This window comes from Mobula birostris, unplaced genomic scaffold (genome assembly GCF_030028105.1).
Source record: "Mobula birostris isolate sMobBir1 unplaced genomic scaffold, sMobBir1.hap1 scaffold_2175, whole genome shotgun sequence".
Lineage (NCBI taxonomy): Eukaryota > Metazoa > Chordata > Chondrichthyes > Myliobatiformes > Myliobatidae > Mobula > Mobula birostris.
In genome coordinates, this window is record NW_027275223.1 from 54,491 (window position 1) to 60,490 (window position 6,000).

Genomic DNA, 6,000 nt, shown 5'->3' on the forward strand with positions numbered 1-6,000 from the left:
CCCACCTGATCTGTCCCCCAGCAATATTCCCCGCACCCTGTCTCCGAAATCTTCCTCCTCCACTCGCCCTCCATATTGGTCCATTCTCAGATACCTTTCCTTGCTTTTGGTTTGTGCATGCAAACCTTACGCTCACCCCCACCCCTCCCACCCAAACCTTCCACACCAGCAGCCAAACTGTCCTGCCACTTCCTGGTCCCCCTCGATGGGGCTCCTCGACTAATGGGTTTCTTCTCCCTGCTTCTTCCTCTCCCCCATTCCTCTTCACCTCCGTTCCCTCTCCTCGCTCCATCTCCCTCTATCTCTATCTTAAACCCCCCCTCCCTCTCGCCCGCCATCCCTCCCCTCTGCTTCTCTCCTCTCTCCCTCTTTCCTTCCATCCCTGTGCTGCGGGACAGGTCACAGCTCTTTGAGGAGAAGAGGAGGCTGGAGTCTCGGATCGCGCAGCTCGAAGAGGAGCTGGAGGAGGAGCAGAGTAACATGGAGCTGATGAACGATCGTTACCGCAAAATGACTGTACAGGTGACAGCAAAACGCAGGGTTCTGCCGACGACCCACAGCCACGCGGGGTCCCACCCCGGATAGGGAAAGTGGGGAGGGTTACGGTCCGCGTTTAGCTCTGAGGACTGGATTTTTGATAAGAATGCTGTTGTTCGTTTCAAATGTTAGCATGTTTTGCGTTTTTTTTTCTTTCTACTGTTAGACTATTGAACAGTCCCCCAGTACGAGGACAGCTTCTACCCCGCTGTTATCAGACTATTGAACGGTCCCCCAGTACGAGGACAGCTTCTACCCCGCTGTTATCAGACTATTGAACGGTCCCCCAGTACGAGGACAGCTTCTACCCCGCTGTTATCAGACTATTGAACGGTCCCCCAGTACGAAGACAGCTTCTACCCCGCTGTTATCAGACTATTGAACGGTCCCCCAGTATGAGGACAGCTTCTACCCCACTGTTATCAGACTATTGAACAGTCCCCCAGTACGAGGACAGCTTCTACCCCGCTGTTATCAGACTATTGAATGGTCCCCCAGTACGAGGACAGCTTCTACCCGGCTGTTATCAGACTATTGAACGGTCCCCAGTACGAGGACAGCTTCTACCCCGCTGTTATCAGACTATTGAACAGTCCCCCAGTACGAGGACAGCTTCTACCCCGCTGTTATCAGACTATTGAATGGTCTTCCAGTACGAGGGCAGCTTCTACCCGGCTGTTATCAGACTATTGAACAGTCCCCCAGTACGAGGGTAGCTTCTACCCCGCTGTTATCAGACTATTGAACGGTCCCCCAGTACGAGGACAGCTTCTACCCCGCTGTTATCAGACTATTGAACGGTCCCCCAGTACGAGGACAGCTTCTACCCCGCTGTTATCAGACTATTGAACAGTCCCCCAGTACGAGGACAGCTTCTACCCCGCTGTTATCAGACTATTGAACGCTCCCCCAGTACAATAAGATGGACTCTTGACCTTACAATCTACCTCATCGTGACCCTTGCAGCTTATTGTCTGTCTGCACTGCCCTTTCTCTGTAACTGTAACACTTTATTCTGCACTCTGTGTTTAGAACACAGAACAGCACATCACAGAAACAGGCTCTTTGGTCCACAATGTAGTACCAAACCAATTAATTTAGCAATCAAATGTTAAATTAAACTAATACCTTCTGCCTACACAGAGTCCATCTCCCTCCATTCTCCATACACAGAAGAACGTAAGAAATAGGAGCAGGAGTAGGCCATCTGGCCCATCGAGCCTGCCCCGCCATTCCGTAAGATCATGGCTGATCTGTCTGTAAACTCAGCTCCATCTACCTGCCTTTTCCCCTTAACCCTTAATTCCCCTACTATGTAAAAATCTATCTAACTGTTTCTTAAATATATTTCAGAATCAGAATCTGAATCCTTTATTATCACCAAGTATGTGAACACATACAGGGAATTTGATGCCGGTTTCCCTGAGCTCTCGCTGTACAGAATCAAAAAGCAAACAAAATAATCGTGAACTATATACAATGAGGTATACCTGTGTATGTACAGGTGGACTTGGTTTATAATGGACTAAAATTCAAGAGTTCATAAGACTGATGGCATACGGAAAGAAACTGTTCTTGTACCTATTTGTCCTGGCATACAGTGATCTAAAGCGCCTACCAGAAGGAAGGAGTTGGAACAGGTGATGTCCAGGGTGTGATGGGTCTACAATAATGCTGCTTGCTCGCTTCCTGACTCTAGATGCATATAAGTCCTGGATATATATTTAGTGAAGAAGCCTCAACTGCTTCCTGGGCAGAGAATTCCACAGATTCACCACTCTCTGGGAAGAACAGTTTCTCCTCATCTCCGTCTTAAATCTTCTCGCCTGAATCTTGACGCAATGTCCCCTAGTTCTAGTCTCACCTAACAATGGAAACAACTTTCCTACTTCTATCGTATTTATCCCTTTCAAAACTTTGTATGTTTCTATAAGATCCGCTCTCATTCTTCTAAATTCCAGAGAGTATAGTCCCAGGCGACTCAATCTCTCCTCATAGGTTAACCTTTTCATCTCCGGAATCAACCTGGTGAACCTCCTCTGCACTGCCTCCAAAGCCAGTATATCCTTCCTCAAGTATGGAGACCAGAACTGCACACAGTACTCCAGGTGCGGCCTCACCAGTACCCTGTATAGTTGCAGCATAACCTTCCTGCTCTTGAATTCAATCCCTCTGGCAATGAAGGCCAACATTCCGTTTGCCTTCTTAATAACCTGTTGCACCTGCAAGCCAACTTTTTGCGATTCATGCACAAGCATTCCCAATTCCCTCTGCACAACAGCATGCTGCAATCTTTCACCAGTTAAATAATAATCTGCTCTTCTATTATTCCTTACAAAGTGGATGACTTCGCATTTAACAACTTTGTATTACATCTGCCAGACCTTGGCCCACTCATTTAACCTATCTATATCCCTCTGCAGAGTCTCCACATCCTCTGTACAATTTGCTTTTCCACTCAGTTTAGTGTCATCAGCAAATTTTGCTACGCTACACTCAGTCCCCTCTTTCAAATCATCAATGTAAATGATAAACAGCTGCGGGCCCAGCACCGGCCCCTGCGGCACCCCACTCACCACTGACTGCCAGCCAGAGAAACACCCATTTATACCAACTCTCTGCCTTCTATTGGTTTAACCAATCCACTATCCATGCCAATACACTTCCTCCGACTCCATGCATCCGTACCTTACTCTTGTGCGGCACACTATCGAACACCTTCTGGAAATCCGGTATACGACATCCACCTGTTCCTCTCTATCCACTGCACTCATTATGTCCTCAAAGAACTTCAGTAAGTTTGTCAAACAGGACCTGCCCCTTCTGAATCCATGCTGCGTCTGTCTAATGAAACAACTCCTTTCTAAATGTTTCGCTATTTCTTCCTTAATGACAGCTTCAAGCATTTTCCTGACTACAGATGTTAAGCTAACTGGCCTATAGTTGCCCATCTTTTGCCTACATCCTTTTTTGAAAAGTGGCGTTGCATTTGTTGTCTTCCAACCCGCCGGGACCTGCCCAGAGTCTAGAGAATTTTAGTAAATGATTACCAATGCGTCTACTATAACCTCTGCCAATTCCCTCAGCACCCTGGGATGCATCCCATCAGGACCAGGGGACTTATCTACCTTCAGGCCCTCTAGTTAGCTCATCACTATCTCTTTAGTGACAGTGATTTTATCGAGGTCCTCACCTCCCATTTCATCCATAACGTCCTTCTTTGGCATACTAGATGTGTCCTCCACCGTGAAGACCAACACAAAATAGTCATTCAGTGCCTCAGCCAATATCAATTTCCCCTTCTCGTCAATTTCCTTATTACCCAATATCAATTTCCCCTTCTCGTCTTCCAAGGGATCTACATTGACTTTAGCCACCCTCTTCCGCTTTATATATTTATACAAACTTTTGCTATCTATTTTTATATTTTGTGCTAATTTACTCTTTCTTCCCTTTCCTTATTTCTTGTTTAGTTGTTCTTTGTTGCTTTTTAAAGTTTTCTCAATCCTTCAGTCTCCCACTACTCTTTGCGACTTTGTACACATGAGCTTTTAATTTGATACTATCTTTAGTTATCCAAGGCTGGCTCTCCCCACACTTACTTGTCCTTACTTTTGACTGGAATATACTTTTGTTGAGCACTGTGAACAATCTCTTTGAAAGTATTCTACTGTTCCTCAACTGTCCTACCAAATAGCCTGTGCTCCGAATCCACATTAGCCAACTCCTCCCTCATCCTGTTGTAGTCTCCCTTGTTCAAGCATAATACACTAGTTTTAGATCTAACTATTTCATCCTCCATCTGAATGCGAAATTCAATCATACTGTGATCACTCTTTCCAAGAGGATCCCTGACTACAAGATCGTTAATCTTACCTGTCTCATTGCACAGGTCTAGATCTAAGATGGCATTTTCCCTTGTAGGTTCACTAACATGCTGCTCAAGAAAGCCATCACGGATGCATTCTATGAAGTCCTCCTCAAGACTTCCTTGACCAACCTGATTCACCCAATCTATGTGGAAGTCACAATGTCCATCACGCTCCCCTCCCCATACACAAAGTCCATCTCCCTCTGCTCCCTGTACACAATGTCCATCTCCCTCCATTCCCCGTACACAATGTCCATCTCCCTCCATTCCCCATACACAATGTTGACCTCCCTCTATTCCCCGTACACAATGTTCATCTCCCTCTGTTCCCCGTACACAATGTCCATCTCCCTCCATTCCCTATTTGAATTTTCCCCCTGTAACTTTGAATGCCAGCCCTCAGGTGTTACACATCTCCACCCTGGGAAAGGCAGTACCTGCTGTCTATTCTATCTGTGCTGTAGCTAGTTCAAGTTGTTTGTTGTGGTCCTTGCACCTTATTGTCTGCCTGCACTGATCTTTCTCTGCCACCGTAACACTTTATTTTGCATTCTGTTATTGTTTTCCCCTGTTCTACCTCAGTCCCTTGTGCAGTCACCTGATCTGTACGAAAGACAAGGTTTTCTCTGTACCTCCGTATGTGTGACAATTACAAACCAATTCCAATTAAAAATCTTTGCTTTCTCTCCCGACCACACGCCCCCAGGCGGAGGCGATGACAGCTGAACTCTCAGCCGAACGGACACAGGCTCAGAAGGCGGAGGGTGCACGTCAGCAGCTCGAACGGCAGAACAAGGAGCTGAGGGCGCGCTTGTCCGAGCTCGAGGGGAGCGTCCGCTCCAAATACCGCGGCAGTATGGCAGCAATGGAGAGCAAAGTGTCGCAGCTCGAGGAGCAACTCGAGCAGGAGTCCAGGTGACCTGTCCCCTCCCTCATCCCCTCCCTCCCTCCCCGTCCTCCCGTTCAAACCCCTCCCTCATCCCCTCCCTCCCTCCCCGTCCTCCCGTTCAAACCCCTCCCTCATCCCCTCCCTCCCTCCCGTCCTCCCGTTCAAACCCCTCCCTCATCCCCTCCCTCCCTCCCCGTCCTCCCGTTCAAACCCCTCCCTATTCCTGTAACCCCTACACTCCCCTGTCCGGTTCAAACCCCTCCCTCATCCCCTCCCTATTCCTGTAACCCCTACACTCCCCCTCCTGTTCAAACCCCTCCCTCATCCCCTCCCTCCCTCCCCGTCCTCCCGTTCAAACCCCTCCCTATTCCTGTAACCCCTACACTCCCCTGTCCGGTTCAAACCCCTCCCTCACCCCTCCCTATCTCTGTAACCCCTGCACTCCCCCGTTCAAACCCCTCCCTCACCCCCTCCCTATCTCTGTAACCCCTACACTCCCCCCTCCTGTTCAAACCCCTCCCTATCTCTGTAACCCCTACACTCCCCCTCCTGTTCAAACCCCTCCCTCATCCCCTCCCTCCCTCCCCGTCCTCCCGTTCAAACCCCTCCCTATTCCTGTAACCCCTACACTCCCCCTCCTGTTCAAACCCCTCCCTCATCCCCTCCCTCCCTCCTCGTCCTCCCGTTCAAACCCCTCCCTATT

General features: G+C 48.6%; 1 pseudogene; it reads left to right on the forward strand.

Annotated features, from left to right (window-relative positions):
- Window positions 1-5,327, forward strand: part of LOC140192691 (uncharacterized) — a 58,333-nt pseudogene extending 53,006 nt beyond the window's left edge.
- The last annotated feature ends 673 nt before the right edge of the window (window positions 5,328-6,000 follow it).